The sequence below is a fragment of the Herpailurus yagouaroundi genome, unplaced genomic scaffold (genome assembly GCF_014898765.1).
Source record: "Herpailurus yagouaroundi ecotype Mexico unplaced genomic scaffold, PumYag 141, whole genome shotgun sequence".
Taxonomy (NCBI): Eukaryota; Metazoa; Chordata; class Mammalia; order Carnivora; family Felidae; genus Herpailurus; species Herpailurus yagouaroundi.
The window spans coordinates 14,489,308-14,507,634 of record NW_024412396.1 but is presented as its reverse complement, the minus strand read 5'-3'; the positions used below and the strand labels follow the sequence as shown (position 1 = coordinate 14,507,634).

Genomic DNA, 18,327 nt, shown 5'->3' with positions numbered 1-18,327 from the left:
ACCTTCTTGTACAGGCAACAGTGTTTACATTTTTGTCTGTGTTAACTCTTCAACTCTTCAGTAGAAGGGCATAAATTTAGAAAGAAAACCACCAGAAAATTGGCAATCCCTCCACAGTTGCCTCACAACATTAACTATTAGACAAGATGAATATTATAGTTTCTCTTTCTGCCTGACACATGAAAGTGACTATTAAACCAATGATAAACATGCATTCCCTAGTAGCTACAGAGAGATTTTCCAGATGACTGCAATGAATTATCCGCTAGATGTATGAAGTGCAAAAAGCTGGATGCAAAACAATGCATACGAATCTACTGACATAAAAACTATGGAAATGTATACATTTCCATTTATAAGGACACACATCAAACACTTGGGCTGGGAAACAGTACTTTTGCTTTGCCAGGAATATTTGAATTTTTAACAAATTAAATGGATTAATGTATTACTTGCATTAAAATGAAAACAATTTATAACATTTAGAACTAAAACTTCAGACACAGCCAAGACTTAATAATTCACACATATTCTGCTTTGCTTTGGAAGGATTATGTTTAGTCATTACATTCTCTGTGGCATATTTTACTGAAAAGGCATCAAGAACTTAGTCTAAAGTCAAAGGAAATTTGTGAGCATGCTGTTGCTCTACAGTACCTAAAATACTTTAGCAGACCACCTAGCATTAAATCAGGCATGCCACAGATACTGGATGGATACATGAACAATAGATGGAAGAACAGATAGATGGATAAAGCAATAATAATAAGACTTCTTGAATTTACCGTTCATCTTGGTTGACTGATAAGAGAAACATGCAAACCTTTTGGGATGGTAGTTCCTTTGAGCAATTTTGATTGTGCAGTAGGTTTAGAACTGCTCATTTTTACAGTGCCTCTAACTGCATTTGAAAGAGAATTTCTCATCCTGTTCACTGATAGCTTTTCAAGGTTTGATATGTTTCAGGAGTCACAAACCACTAAGCAAATTTTCAAGAGTTTTCAAAGGCAGTAAGCCCTATAAAAACTCTATTTGCCTCACCAAATGTGAAACTTCATCCCGTGAGTTCTTCTACTGCTCCAAATCACTAGTTTCATTATCTTCCGGTACCAGATATTCAAAGAGTCTATTAATTTCTACAAAAATCAAAAAGGAAAAATAAATAGGAAATACTTGTCTAATTATTTCATTATACTTAAGGGACAGGTAATCAGTAAAGTACCTATAACATTTCAAGTTTTCTTTAAATAATTGTGGTAACTGTCTTTCTTTTTGACTCATTCTTAAATTTAAATAAATGCTTTTTGAGATTAGAAGCAAGGGATTGGTTTATTTATGTATGATTTTATTGTGATAAGAATACTTAACATAAGACCTACCCTCTTAAACAGATTTTTTCAGTGTTTAATACAGTATTGTAAATTATAAACACAGAACTCTAGAATTTACTCATCTTGCATGACTAAAACTTTATACCTTTTTTTTTAATGTTTGTTTAGTTTTGAGGTGGTGGGAGGGGCAGAGAGAGAGGGAGACAGAGGATCCAAAGTAAGGCTCTGTGCTGTCAGCAAAGAGCCTGTTGCAGGGCTCAAACTCACGAACCATGAGATCAAGACCTGAGCAGAAGTCAGACGCTTATCCGACTGAGCCATCCAGGCACCCCTACAACTTTATACCTGTTGATTAGCAGTTCCCCATTTCCACCCACCTTCCCCCCAGTTCCTGGAAACCACCATTCAATTCTCTGCTTCTATGAGTTTGACTATTTTAGATGACTTACATAAGTAGAATCATGGTTACATGATTCAATCAAGTCAAGAAACACTAGTGTTCTGTGACTGGCTTATTGTACTTAGTACAATACCCTCAAGGTTCATCCAAGTTGTCATATATTGCAGGATTTCTTTCTTTTTTATTTTTTGTTAACTCTCAATCTGTTGTAATTATGTTATGCTGGGGGTAAATAAATGAATGGTCAAAATGGAAATAATCACATGCATTCACACATACACACACACACACACACACACATACAACTGTTGAGTCACTTAAAGAGGTAGTAGAGACAGAAAGACCACAGGACTTCAGAAAAACATGTAGTTTGGGGCGCCTGGGTGGCGCAGTCGGTTAAACGTCCGACTTCAGCCAGGTCACGATCTCGCGGTCCGTGAGTTCGAGCCCCGCGTCAGGCTCTGGGCTGATGGCTCAGAGCCTGGAGCCTGTTTCCGATTCTGTGTCTCCCTCTCTCTCTGCTCCTCCCCCGTTCATGCTCTGTCTCTCTCTGTCCCAAAAATAAATAAACGTTGAAAAAAAAATTAAAAAAAAAAGAAAAACATGTAGTTTGTTCTATATTCTAACATTGGGGCTGGACAGCTGTGCTTGATGTAGTGGGGTGTGTACGTAAAAAAGATACTACCCTTTGACTACGTTCTCCAAGCATCACATATTCTTGCTTTTTCACTGCTTCCTCCACTGTCCTTTCATCATGGTCTTAACATAGTCTTGTGAACTATTCCATCTGCTCTCTACTCCCTCCACTTCCAGCCATGCTGCTTTTGACTTGGTATCCCAGAGAATATTCCTTCACTAGCTGTGTGATCTTGGAGTAGTCAGTGATCCACTGTGGCTCCTTACGTGTAAAATAAGAGTATCAGCCTGGATAGACCAAGGTTACTTCCAGTTCTTTTTTTTTTTTTTTCTTTTTCTTTCTTTGTGTGTGTGTGTGTATTTGTGTGTGTGTTTTATTTATTTTTGAGAGAGAGACAGACCATGAGTGAGAAAGGGGCAGAGAGACAGGGAGACACAGAATCTGAAGCAGGCTCCAGGCTCTGAGCTGTCAGCACAGAGCCCGATGTGGGGTTCAAACTCACGAATCATGAGATCATGACCTGAGCCGAAGTCAGACGCTTAACTGACTGAGCCACCCAGGTGCCCCTTTCCAGTTCTACCATTTGATATTTTCATGTCTTTTATAGAATTATTTCAGATGTAAATATCAAGGCTTATCACCCTTTAATGTCCTATCTCTTATCTTGCTGCTGTTCTCTCTTATCAATAATACTGGCAGATCTCAGACTGTTCTCACAAACCCTGTCTCAACAATTCAGATGTTCCTGAGTGTCTAGTGATGATTCAATCCAATCAGGAAAACATGCCAATGGCTCATGGTCACAAGAATTAAAAGATAACATATGTGGGCATGCTATAACACATACTGATAAATGTTTACATTAGTAACATCAGCACTAAAATGGTAACAGTAACCAAGGGTTGGTAGACATTACGTAGACTCAAGATTGGGTGAATTCATCTTTAAGATAGCTTTAATTAATAGACCTTTAAGCCCTGTGAGTCTATGACTACCAATACATTGCTCTAGTAATACAGTGAGATAACTGGGACTAGTCCCACATTCTGGTCAAAGTAAGATGCGATGTCACCTGAAGAAATGACTTGTCCTATATCAATTTCATCAACATTAAATACCAATACTATGAAAATATCATCTTCCAGTTGTTTATATTCTGAACATATTGTCTGATGACTACTGGCAGCAATGCAGAACTGCTGAGCAATTTAGTTAAAGGAGTGGGGACATAGGGTATAATGGAGAAAGGTACAGATTAAGGTAACCAGTGTTTTTTAATTATCCATCTAGATGTGAAAACTAAGAGTCAATAAATCTTCAAGTGTCCAAGTAAGGATAGTTGTTTTTAAACATACTCCTAATTTTAACCCATGTAAAGCCTTTTACTGAAATTTTCTAATTTAGCATGATGAAAAGAATGACTAGCTTTAAATTTTTTTTAATCTTTATTTAATTTTGAGAGAGAGACAGAGACAGAGTGTGAACAGGGGAGGAACAGAGAGAGAGAGGGAGACACAGAATCCAAAGCAGGCTCCAGACTACCAGCCGTCAGCACAGAGCCCAACACAGGGCTTGAACTCATGAACTGTGAGATAGTGACCTTAGCCAAAGTTGGACATTTAACTGGCTGAGCCACCCGGGTGCCCCAAGAATGACTAGCTTTTAAAGTGCACTTGAATGGCAAATTCCCTTTATAAAATAACATGTGAATGCAAGCTCAGTTTAAGACTGCAACTTTGAAATTGTCTAAAATATTTTCTACCAATGAACAATGAAATTCATTCATAACTATTTATATTCCTCTTTTCAAATAAATGCTTTAACCTTAGTATTTTTATAGCTCCTTCCTTTTACATCCTCACAAATAAAATCTCTTAGTTCCAGACAGACATTTAGTAAAAATATAATTCATCTCGCCTATCTCACTCTATCTATATGGCCTCTAAGTCTTACAAGTATAGGTAGAAATTGTCCATAGAAAATTGTTCTTGTCTATAGTTTTCTGGAAATTTCCGTGTTCAATTAACCACAGTTTAAGTTAATCAGAACATCTAGGAAATGAACACTGGTGAGACTGAATGAGGCAGAAAATTTGATTGTGTTATACATGAAATTCAGCTATTCAGTGAAATTCTCCAATTGTGGTAATTCCACTGTCCTGATTACAATTATTTCATCTATGTGGTGCATATATATTTTAATCTTCTCCTGACACTGTCTGTTTTTGTAAATGAATTTGTCTTCCCAGCTATTCACAAATACATTTGCATTATTGAGGTCATGTCTGACTATAGGGCTTGGTTCCATGATTTAAATAATATTTAATCTTAGCTCCTAGGATTATTTTTGCATTAGATAATAATTGATTGGAATCCACTGGCAAATAATAAAGATACCATTTTCTGTTAATGAGTTTGACAAAGGAGGATTCATATCCTTATATTTTTAAAAGAAAAATTTCTTGACCTTGAATACATTGATAAAACTCCTGATATCATTAAACATTCATAACAGAATATTAGATTTCACAGGTTTTAGTCAAAAGTCCCTCTAGGTATGGGCAGAATTCCTCTAAAATCAGAGCCCAAATAGGATTTCAGCCTATGTGGCCTTATCTTTTGGAAGTTAGCCCATTCCTGTTATATTTTACGTCTAGATTTCCCTTCCCTCCTTCTATCCTTTCTTCCTGCTGCTCTCCCTGCCTTCTTTCTTTCCTCCCTTCTTCCTTCCTTTCCTAGCACCTTTTTTCCTTTGTTCTTCCTTCCTTTCTTTCTACACTGGGTGTCAAAATTGCTTTTTCCACTTTTCACTGTTGAGGCTGGATTCCATAAGGAAAAGTTACCATAAAAAAAGCTGAAAATTCTAACTTGATCAGAAAAGCAAGAAATATATGGGGACAAGTGACATATTCTTTAATGTCCCCTTCTAATTCCTCCCCACTTAGGCTTATTTTTATTTTATATTTCAATCAATTTATACAACAAAACCTAAGACAAGCACTTATGCTTTAGAGGTTTTAAACTTGTTTCATTTTTCAATTCTTAAGCAGCTATTTATGTAAAGATTGTTAAATTTTTCTTCAAAAAGAAAAAAATTCCAGGGGCGCCTGGGTGGCGCAGTCGGTTAAGCATCCGACTTCAGCCAGGTCACGATCTCGCGGTCCGTGAGTTCGAGCCCCGCGTCAGGCTCTGGGCTGATGGCTCAGAGCCTGGAGCCTGTTTCCGATTCTGTGTCTCCCTCTCTCTCTGCCCCTCCCCCGTTCATGCTCTGTCTCTCTGTCCCAAAAATAAATAAAAAACGTTGAAAAAAAATTAAAAAAAAAAAAGAAAAGAATTCCATCATTCATAATTTACTGAAATTTTGCTAAGTTTAAAAACATTTCTGTTGGAGAACTGATGTGGTCTTGAATCAGTACCTAGATGTTCCCAGTGCTGGTCCAAACTCCATTACTGATTGACAGCATGGTCTTAGAAATGATGTAATTTCTTTATTAGCATTTTGGCTAAAGTAGGGATAGTGATAACATCCTAACAAAAAAAAAAGGTGATTTGTTATAAATGGACTGTGTAGGAATACAAATTGCTTTCACTGACAGTTTGGTCATACAATTCAATAACCAAGCCCTGAATGATACTGCCATAGCCCAGGGATTCCAAGTCTATTGTGAAGTTGTGTAGGGGACAAAGAGAGGAAGAGATTTTCAATCAAGCAAATCTAACAATAAGATCTGGCAGACCTGGGCACCTGAGTGGCTCAGTGGGTTAAGCATCAGACTTCAGCTCAGGTCATGATCTTGCAGTCCATGAGTTCGAGCCCTGCGTCAGGCTCTGTGCTGACAGATCGGAGCCTGGAGCCTGCTTCACATTCTGTGTCTCCCTCTCTCTGCCCTTCTCTGTGCCCTTCTCTGTCTCTGCTCTCTCTCTCAAAAATGAATAAACATTAAAAAAAAAAAAAGATCTGTCAGGGTCAACTGTGCAGATGGGTTGAATATGGACTTCTTTAATTATTAATATATTGTTTATTCCTGTGTCATCTAAGGACAATGGGTCTATTTGGATTGTCTCATGCTACAAATGACTGCAATTTAAAGATTAATGATACATAAAAAAATAATATTAGGAGAGCCACTCATGAACTCCTGGGGAGTTGAGGTAACAACCAGATACTTATACATCTAAAGTAGTTTGTATATCATCATCTGATTAGGTTTTCTTGATAAAGGAAAGTTTTTACTGTGTAATCCCAAATTGTTATAAAGGATTCTTTCTTCTATCTCGTATCTTTTCCGTTGATTCACACTGGGTGTATAGATAGATAAGCAGGAAAAATATTTCTTAGTCATATAATTACCTTGGAGCTCCAACAGTATAATTGTAAACTCCAGAATCTTTAATGATAAGGTAATTACATCCTTTGGTCATTTAATCTTCACCTCTTACAGAGTTCTTGCAAGAATTTGTACCTTTTTTCTGAGGGGGAAATTTGTGCCATGAAAATTCACCTTAAGTGGGATAAAGCACTGGTGGAGAGCACGATATTCGTTAAGGCACTTGTTTCTTATTTATATGATGTAAGAGATTCTTATGTAAAGGAAGGTGTTACAGGTAAAATGATTTCATTTGCTGACTCACTTTATTGAGCCTTATTGAGCTAAACAATCAAATGACAACCACAAATGTTGAAATTAGACATTTGACCGGTTTATGAGACATTTCTACCTGGGTATCCCAAAGGCGCCCAATCCCGACATGTTTCAAACTAAGCCTACGTACACATACACAGTCAGCGAAACCTGCTATTCTTCTTGCACTCCTGATTTCAGCTAACTGTACCAACTTCCTCTCTAACCACACTACCTTAGTTCAGGCCCTCTTCACATCTCACCTGGCTATTGCTAATGACTCCTGATCCTTCATTCTTACCTCTTACTAATCCAACCCGCACACTGCTCCTAAGGCAATCTTTATTTTGAGTAACATTTAATAAGATTTTCTTTTACCTGGGTATCTGCTTTGAGAAGTACCTGGTCAAGATCTTAGTCCATTTTAAAAAGTGGGCTGTCTTTTTCTTTTTGACTTGTAGGAGTTCCTCTCATAATCTGAATGTAAGTCTTGGGTACCGGAGTTCTTCATGCTGGATATTAATCTTTGTACTGCCAAAACTATTAGTACTGTGAATACCTTTTCCTACTCTGAGTTGTATTTTCACCATCTCAAAGATGTCCACTGATGAAAAGAAGTTTTAAATTTTAATGAAGTCCAATTTATCCACCTTTTCCTTTATAATTAGTGCTTTTTTTGGACCTGTATAAGAATACCTGTCTGCCTCAAGTGATGAAGATACATTTATATGTGATTACTACAGAAGTTCCATTACTTTACTTTTCATATTTAGTTCTAAATTCTATGTAGAAGGCTTTGGGTTTTCACTCTTTGGATGTGAAAAGTTTGGAAGTCATCACTCCTGTCCTCACAGCAAGAAGAAACCTGAACAAACAAAAAATCAGTAACTCTCCTTAGATCGTAAGAAAGTTCTGGTCACAGAGCAAACCATTTCCTCAAAAACTGGAGACAGGCAAATACAGAAATTCACCACTTATCAGGAGCAGAAGCTACTGTCTGAAGCCAGCACCCATAGGGATGCTTAAATTGTAATTCACAAGTTGCTGGACACTCAGTATGAACTAGCTTGAAAGTTAAAAACATCAGAGGGCCCAGCCTTAGGGAAACTCCAATACTGTCATAAGTTTTACCTTCAAGAGACCCACCAGGTTGTCATAGTGAGTGAGAAAAATCGCCTCTTGCTTCCAGCACGGAGAGGAGGAAAAGTAATCTTTTTGAAATATACACAGGGGGATGTTATCCATTTTGAAATGTGCCTACAGCATTCAATTTCTCTTTCTAGTCTCTGTAATAAAGCCAGCTCCCAAGGGAAACTACTTTGCAAAAGCCTTATTTTACCAGGGCAAGGACAATTAGCCAATGCAACCCTCAGCTACTCTCTCAGTCTCACATAGTGGGGGTGGGGAGCAGGGAGGAACCCCAAGAAACTGTTCTGAAAGTCACAGCCCAGGGACTCTTGCCAAAATACATAAATATATATGTATAATTTATATAAGTGTGTGTGTGTGTGTGTACACACAGTTATGAGATAACAGAACATTTTCCCTTCCTAATATCTTACCATCATATCAACAGAGCTCCAGGATAAATAACAAAGGATTACAACTAAGACAGCTGCAAGACACAGACTATTTAAGAAGTTACTAGGAAAACCAAAATACACAGAGGAAACAAAAACAAGATACTAGAAGAACCTGAAGCCTCTGATACCTGAAGCCATAGTCTAACTTCTAGCCAGATAAACAAAATTTCATACTAAAGACCTATATACCACAGTTCCTCTTGCCCAGTCAATACATTCTGTCTGGCTTTCAACAAAAATCAAAAGGCATACTAATGGGAAAAAAAATCATAGTTTGAATAGACACAAAAAGCTTTGCAGCAGACTCAGATTTGACATGATTTTAGAATTATCAGGCTAGTATTTAAAATAACTATGATTGGGGCGCCTGGGTGGCGCAGTCGGTTAAGCAACTGACTTCAGCCAGGTCACGATCTCGCGGTCCGTGAGTTCGAGCCCCGCGTCAGGCTCTGGGCTGATGGCTCGGAACCTGGAGCCTGTTTCCGATTCTGTGTCTCCCTCTCTCTCTGCCCCTCCCCCGTTCATGCTCTGTCTCTCTCTGTCCCAAAAATAAATAAAAAACGTTGAAAAAAAATAAAAAAAAATAACTATGATTAGTATGTTAAGAGCTCTAACAGGAAAAGTGAACAACATGCAAGAATTTACAGATAATGTAAGCAGAGAAATAGAAACTCTAAGAAAAAACACAAAAAAATACATGGAGACAAGTGAAAATGAAAACACAACGGTCCAAAATCTCTGAGATGAAGCAAAAGCTATTCTTGGAGGGAACATTATTGCAATATAGGTCTACCTCAGGAAGAAAGAAAAATCTCAAATAAACAACCTAACCCTTCCACCTAACAGAGCTAGAAAAAGGAGAACCAACAAAGTCCAAAAAACACCAGTTATTAATATAAATTCTGGAAAATGTTCCATGTACACTTTGAAAGAATGTGTATTCCACTGCCTTTTGATGAAATGTTCTAAATATATCTGTTAGGTCTACCTGGCCCAATGTGTCATTCAAAAACAGTTTCCTTGTTAATATTCCATCTGGATGATATATCCACTGATGAAAGTGGGGTGTTAAAGTCCCCAACTATTATTGTATCACTATCAATTTCTTCCTTTATGTTTGTTAATAGTTGCTTTATGTATTTGGGTGCTTCCATGTTGGGTGAATAAACATTTACAATTGTTACATCTTCTTTTTGGACTGTTAAGCTTACAATTATATAGTGTCCTTCTATCTCCTATTATGGTCTTTGTTTTAAACTCTATTTTGTTCTATGTAAATACTGCTACCCCAGATTTCTTTTTGCATTCATTTGCATGATAGATGTATCTCTATCCCCTCACTTTCAATCTGCAGGTGTCTTTAGGTCTAAAATGAGTCTCTTGTAAGCAACATACAGTCGGGTCTTGCTTTTATATCCATTCAGTCGCCCTATGTCTGTCTGTCTGTCTGTCTGTCTGTCTGTTTATTTATTTATTTATTTATTTATTTATTTATTTATTTATTTATTTGAGAGAGACAGGCATAGAAAGAGAGGGAGAGAGAGAAAGGATCCTAAGCAGACTCTGCATTGTCAGTATGGAGACTGACACAAGGCTCAAACTCACAAACTGTGAGATCATGACCTGAGCAGAAATCAAGAGTCAGATGCTTAACAGACAGAGCCACCCAGGTGCCCCACCTTATGTCTTTTGATTGGAGTGTTTAGTCCATTTACATTCAAAGTAATTATTGGTAGGCATTTACTTCTTGCCATTTTGTTACTTGGTTTACAATTGATTTTGTGGTTCTTCTCTGTTCCTTTCTACTCCTGTTCTCTTTCATGGTTTGCTGGCTTTCTTTAGTGATATATCTGGATTTTTTTTCTCTTTATTTTTTTATATCAATTATAGGTTTTTTATTTGTGGTTACTATGAGGTTTATATATAATCCTAAGCATATAGCAGTCTATGAATACAATCCCATTAACAGCTGCACCAAAAAGAATAAAATCCCTAAAAATAAACCTAACCATGGAAGAGAAAGATCTGAACTCTGAAAACCATAAAACACTGATGAAAGAAATTGAATATGACACAAACAGGTGGAAATATATTCCATGTTAACAGATTGGAAAAACCAATATTATATCCATACTACCCAAAGCAATCCATATATTTAATGCAATCTCTATCAAAACACCAAAAGCATTTTTCACAGAACTAGAACAAACAATCCTAAAATTTGTATGGAACCACAGAAGACCATAAATAGCAAAACGAACTTAAAGAACAAACCTGGAAGTATCACGATCTCAGATTTTAAGAAATATTACAAAGCTATAGTAATCAAAACAGTATGGTACTGGCACAAAAATAGACACACAAATCAATAGAGAGCCCTAAATAAACACATGACTATATGGTCAGTTAATCTACAACAAAGGAGGCAAGAGTATACATTGGGAAAAAGACAGTCTTATTAAGAAATGGTGCCAGACATGAAAAGATGTTCAGCGTCTCTCCTTATCAGGGAAATACAAATCAAAACCACACTCAGGTATCACCTCACGCCAGTCAGAGTGGCCAAAATGAACAAATCAGGAGACTCTAGATGCTGGAGAGGATGTGGAGAAACAGGAACCCTCTTGCACTGTTGGTGGGAATGCAAATTGGTGCAGCCGCTCTGGAAAGCAGTGTGGAGGTTCCTCAGAAAATTAAAAATAGACCTACCCTATGACCCAGCAATAGCACTGCTAGGAATTTATCCAAGAGACACAGGAGTACTGATGCATAGGGGCACTTGTACCCCAATGTTCATAGCAGCACTCTCAACAATAGCCAAATTATGGAAAGAGCCTAAATGTCCATCAACGGATGAATGGATAAAGAAATTGTGGTTTATATACACAATGGAATACTATGTGGCAATGAGAAAAAAAGAAATATGGCCCTTTGTAGCAACGTGGATGGAACTGAAGAGTGTGATGCTAAGTGAAATAAGCCATACAGAGAAAGACAGATACCATATGGTTTCACTCTTATGTGGATCCTGAGAAACTTAACAGGAACCCATGGGGGAGGGGGAGGAAAAAAGAAAAAAAAAAAAAAAAAGAGGTTAGAGTGGAAGAGAGCCAAAGCATAAGAGACTGTTAAAAACTGAGAACAAACTGAGGGTTGATGGGGGGTGGGATGGAGGAGAGGGTGGGTGATGGGTATTGAGGAGGGCACCTTTTGGGATGAAAAAAAATGGGTGTATGGAAACCAATTTGACAATATTTTATATTAAATATTTTATATTTTCATATATTAAAAAAAATAATAATAAAAAAAAATGGTGCCAGAAAAAATGTCAGCTACATGCAAAAGAATGAAACTGGACCACTTTCTTTTTTTTTTTAATGTTTTTTTGTTTTTGTTTTTGTTTTTGTTTTTTTGAGAGAGAGAAAGAGAGAGACCGACCAGAGGAGGGACAGAAAGATGGGGAGAGAGAGAAACTTAAGCAGGCTCCATGCTCAGCACGGAGCCCAACACGGGTCTCAATCTCATGACCCTGAGATCATGATGTGAGCCAAAATCAAGACTCAGATGCTTAACTGGATACTTAACCGACTGAGTCACCCAGGTGCCCCTGGACCACTTTCTTACACCATACGTAAAAATAAACTCAAAATGGATTAAGGACATAATGTGAGACCTGAAGCCATAAAATTCCTAGAAGAAAACATAGGCAGTAATCTTGACATCAGTCTTAGAAACATATTTCAGGGCCTCTGGGTAGCTTAGTTCGTTGAGCATCTGGCTCTTGATTTTTGGTCAGGTCATGGTCTCAAGGTTTGTGAGATCGAGCCCTGCATCGGGCTCTGTGCTGACCCCATGTACGTAGCCTTCCGGCAATTCTGTCTCTCTCCCTCTCTCTGCCCACCCCCTGGAGGTCTCTCTCACTCTCTCTCCCAAAATAGATAAACATTTTTTAAAAAAGAAAGAAACGTTTTTCTACACATGTCGCCTTTGGCAAAAGAAACAAAAGCAAAATTAAACTATTGGGAATAAATCAAAATACAAAGCTTTTGCATAGTGAAGGGAACCATTAACAAAGCAAAAGCCCACAGAATGGAAGAAGATATTTGCAAATGATATATCCAATAAGGGGTTAATATACAAAACATATAAAGAACTTATACAACCCAATAGCAAACACAAAATAATCCATTTAAAAATGGGCAGAACAGACCTTTTCCCAAAGAAGACATACAGATGGTCAACAGACACATAAAAAAGATGTTCGACATCACTCATCACCAGGGAAATGCAAATCAAAACTACAATGAGATATCACTTCACACCTCTCAGAATGGCTAACATCAAAAACACAAGAGATAAAAAGTGTTGGTGAGAATGTGGAGAAGAGAGAACCTTCATGCACTGTTGGGGGGAATGCAAACTGGTGTAGCCACTGTGGAAAACAGTATGAAGGTTCTTCAAAGAATTAAAAATGGAATTACCATATGATCCAGAAATTATACCACTGGGTATTTATTCAAAGAAAATGATAACACTGATTTGAAAAGATATATGCACCTCTATGCTTAGTGTAGCACTATTCCCAATAGATATGGAAGCAACCCAAATGTTCATTGGTAGATGAATGGACAAAGAAGATGTGGTATATGTATATGTATAACATATACACAATATTACTCAGCCATAAAAAAGAATGAAATCTTGCCGTTTGCAACACCACAGGATGGATCTAGAGTGAATAATGCTAAGTGAAATAAGTCAGAGAAAGACAAACACCATATGATTTCATTGTGGAATTTAAGAAACAAAACAAATGAACAAATTAAAAACAAACAAACAAACAAAAGAGACTCCTAAGTAGAGTACAAACTGGTGGCTGCCAGAGGGGAGATGGGGCGGCGGTGACGGATGAAACAGGTGAAGGGGATTAAGGGTACACTTATTGTGATGAGCACTGAGTAATGTGCAGAATTTTGAATCACTATATTGTATACCTGAAATGAATATAACATTGCATGATAATTATACTAGAATTTAAAAAATAAATAAAAATTTAAAAATAATCAGTGGTTGCCAGAGATTCATGGAATGGGATGGGAGGGATTAATAGATGAAGCACAAGGGTACTTTAGGGCAGTGAAACCAGTCTGTACGATTATGTAATGATGGATATATGACTTTATGTACAAAACTCACAGAACTGTACAGCATCAAAAGAACCCTAATGTAAACTGTGAACTTTAGTTTTAAAAAATATCTCCATATTGGTTGACCAACTGTTAAAACTAGGAGAAGCTGTGAGCAGAGAAGAGGGAGTATATGAGAATTCTCTACACTGTCTATTTTTCTGTAAAATGCAGAAAACTAAAATATGAAACACTATTCTAAGATATAAAATCTGTTAATCTTTTAAAAGATCTACATAGAATTGATTTGTGCATATATTCTGAATTAGACATCATGACTATATATATCCATATATATATGAATATATGGATATATACACATATAGAATATGTACTTATATTCTATACATACATGGCATATATACATATATACATGTATATATTCCATATACATTGATATTAAATTTACTCAGCAATGGGGTGCCTGGGTGGCTCAGTCAGTTAAGCATCTGACTTCAGCTCAGGTCATGATCTTGTGCTTCGTGGGTTAGAGCCCTGAGATGGGCTCTGTGCTGACAGCTCAGAGCCTGGAGCCTGCTTTGGATTCTGTGTCTCCCTCTCTCTGTCCCTCCCCGACTCCTCACACCCTCTCTCTCTCTTTCTCTCAAAAATAAACATTTTTTTAAAAATTAAAAAAAAATTTACTCAGCAGCAAGAAATATTTAACATGAAACAAGTGACAACTGTCATCTCTTTCTTATTCTGTACTCTTTATTCTATTTCATGTTTTGTTTACTCTTTAATGATTTTGGAGGTGTTGATATCAAAATAATGCTGAGGACATAAAATAATTAGAAAGAACTCTCTCACATCCTATTCTTTAGAAGAAATGCAAGATTTATCTTATTTTTTCCTTAAATATTTGGAAAAATTGACCCTCTAGGCCTGTAGGTTCTTTGTGGAAAGCTTTTCAATTTTCAATTTCCTTAGAAGTGTTTCCTAAAAGCCTTCTTTTCTTAGATGTTCAATGTTAAACAATGTTTAAATTTATTAAATAAAGAGAAATAAACAACGTTATTTAACATTAAATTTAAATTCAATGTTTAAATGTTAAACATTCAATATTTATTCATTTCCTTTTGTAATCACTACCAACCCACACCCTCACCTCCAGGTCACCAATAACCATTGATCTTTTTAAAAAAATTTTTTTTCAACGTTTTTTATTTATTTTTGGGACAGAGAGAGACAGAGCATGAACGGGGGAGGGGCAGAGAGAGAGGGAGACACAGAATCGGAAACAGGCTCCAGGTTCCGAGCCATCAGCCCAGAGCCTGAGGCGGGGCTCGAACTCACGGACCGCGAGATCGTGACCTGGCTGAAGTCGGACGCTCAACCGACTGCGCCACCCAGGCGCCCCACCATTGATCTTATTTCTGCTATTATTGATTATTTTTGTTCGTGTTAGAATTTTCTAGAGGAGCAATCATGCAATATATACTATGTTATGTCTGGCTTTGTTCTTTCAGCATGTTTTTGGAGCTCATCCATGTTGTTTCATGTATCAGTAGTTTGGTTTTTTAAATTGTTCAGTAGGATTACATTACATGAATATTCCATATTTAATTTGTTCTGGGTTGTTTCCAGGTTTTGGCTATTATGCTATTATAATAAAGTGGCTATCATCGTTTGTGTACAAGTCTTTGTGAGAACATATACTCATTCCTTTTGGGTAAATACCTATAAATGGATTTGCCGAGTTGTACACTAAAAGAATGTCTAACTATATATTAAACTGCCAAACTATTTTTTAAGGTGGTTGTGTGATTTTATATTCCCAAGAGCAATGTATGAAAGTTTCATATTTACACCAAGACTTGCTCCTGCCAATCTTTTAAATTTTAGACATTCTAGTAGGTGTGTAGTGATAGTTCATTGTGATTTTAATTTTTATATCCTTAATGACTAATGGTTTTGAACATCTTTTCCTGTGTTTTTTGGTCATTCACATACCTTCTCTTATGAACTGTCTAAAATTTTGCTTAATTTTTGGGAACCTCGGTGGCTCAGTCAGTTAAGCATCTGACTTTGGCTCAAGTCATGATCTTGAGGTTCATGAGCTTGAGCCTTGCATTGGGCTCTGTGCTGACAGCTCAGAGCCTGGAGCCTGCTTCAGAGTCCATGTCTTCTTTTCTCTCTGCCCCTCCCTCGCTCATGCTCTCTCTCAAAAATAAACATTAACATTTTTTTCTTAAATTTTTGCTTGATTTTTATTGTTTTTTTTGTTTTTATTGAGTTATGCAGTTCTTAATACATCTTGAATACAAGACCTTTGTTAGTTATATGCATAGCAAATAATTTGACAATCTGTAGTTTGCCTTTTCATTTCCTTAACAGTGTTGGTAAAAAATTTTGAAAAAATTTTGAAGACCAATTTATTAATTTCTTCTTGTATGTATTTTGTATTCTATCTAAGAAATCTTTGGCTACCCCAAAACATGAAGACATTCTTCCATGTTTTCTTCTCAAAGGTCTACATTTTCATATCTGATGTTTAGGTCCATTTTTAGATAATTTTGCATATGAAATGAGTTAAGGGTCAAGATTTGTTTTTTCTCCACCTGGATATTCTGTTTCTAGCCCCATTTACTGGAAAAAACTGTCCTGTCCCAAATTGAATTACCTTGCCACCTTCATCAAACAGCAGTGGACCATACATGTATAAGTCAATTTCTAACTCCCTACTCTATCCTTAATCTATATTCTATCTTTACACAAATTCCATTCTGTCTTGTTTACTGCAGCTTCATAGAAAGTCTTGAAATTGGATATTGTAAGTCCTTCAACTTTGTTCTTAATTTTCAAAATCATATGGCTATTCCAGATCCTCTGCATTTCCACACACATTGTAGAATCAGTCTGTCAATTTCCATGGAAAGGACTGCTGGAATTTTCATTAGAATTGTATTGGAAATATCAATCTATTTAAGAAGGACTGAGATCTTACAAATATTGATTTTTCTAATCCACGAAAATGGTGTACCTATTTATTTAGGACTTCTTTAATTAATGTCTTTTCTGTGTACAGGTCTTTCACATATTTTGTTAAATTTATTTCTAAGTCTTTCATATTGTTTGATGCTCTTGTAAATTATTTTAAAAATATTATTTTCCACTGTGGGGTGTGTGTGTGTGTGTGTGTATGCATCACACGTATTACATATGTAAGTATTATGTATGCCTATCTACCTATTTATACACACACATGCAGTTTTTGTAAACTGACTTTGCATTCTCTGTTTTGCTAAAGACAATCATTAGTTTTAGTTTTTTTGTAATTCCTTATAATTTGATCCATACATAACGACGTCTGTTGAGAATTCTTGTCTCTATGTTCATGAAGGTTACTGGTCTATAATTTTCTTTCCTTATGAGGTCTCTGGTTTTGGTATTAGGATGATGCTAATCTCATAAAATGAGTTAGGAAGTGTTCCCTCTTCTTTTTTCTAGAAGAGATTGTGTAGAATTAGCATTACTTCCTCCATGAAGGCTTGGTAGAATACTCCGAAGAGCTAACTGAGCCAGTCAGAATTTGAACATCTCCCAAGCCTATGTGAGCAATGGGAACTATTCAGTTTACAACATCCTGGTAGTTCTTTACCCTGCCCCGTAGAGTTTTACTTTATTCAAGCTCAGTTTAGCATTCAGCAACACACTTAAGAACCAGACATCTGGAACTATTTATTTGCACACTTCCCTTCTCCCTGATATACTCTGCCCCACCCATTCCAGCTGCTTTATTAGCTGGAATCTTGGTCTCCCAGTTGGGATCTCTGCGCTCTGTTCTGTTTGCCGTTTCCTATGCTGCAATCTGGAAAGGTTCTCCAGTCAGAGAGCAGGGTGATCATGGGGTTCATCGTGTTTGTATTTCTTCACTCCAGGATCACAGTATTGTGCTATCCGTAGCTCAATGTCTAAACATAGCAGCATCATAAATTATACTCAATTTCCTAGTTGCTTATTTATGGCAGGAGGACAAGTCTAGCATCAGCTATTCTCTATGGCTAAACTCCTATTATTTTTTAAATGTCTTTAGAATTTGTTGAGATATTGCTCATATTGGTATTTAATACTTTCTTTTTTCATGATGATTTTGCTAAGGATTTGTCACTTTTATTAGTGTTTTCTAAGAACTAACTTCTGGTTTTACTGATTTTCTGTAAAATGTTCCATTACGTTCTATTCTTGTCTTTATCATCTCTTCCTTCTCTTTTCTAGGTTTAATTTGCTGTCTCTTTCAAACTTCTTGGGATGGGTACATAGATCATGGATTTTCAGATCTTCCTTTCTAATATATATATGCAAGTAAGACTATAAATTTCTTTTGACATGTTATTTAAGTTGCATTGGACAATTTTTCAAATGTAATGTTTTCAATATTATTAAATAAAATGTTTTCTAACTTCTACTGTGGTTTATTCCTTATCCTATTGGATTTTATTTATTTTTTTTATATATGAAATTTATTGTCAAATTGGTTTCCATACAACACCCAGTGCTCATCCCAAAAGGTGCCCTCCTCAATACCCATCACCCACCCTCTCCTCCCTCCCACCCCCCATCAACCCT

General features: G+C 36.6%; 1 long non-coding RNA gene across 1 annotated transcript in view; it reads right to left on the bottom strand.

Moving 5' to 3' along the window:
- Positions 1 to 406: 406 nt before the first annotated feature.
- The window catches only part of LOC121031269 (uncharacterized), a 45,037-nt gene continuing 27,116 nt past the window's right edge, over positions 407 to 18,327 (bottom strand). Inside the window, exon 3 of the long non-coding RNA XR_005790640.1 lies at positions 407 to 1,136. This is a non-coding gene — a long non-coding RNA (uncharacterized LOC121031269). The remainder of the gene's footprint in view (positions 1,137 to 18,327) is intronic.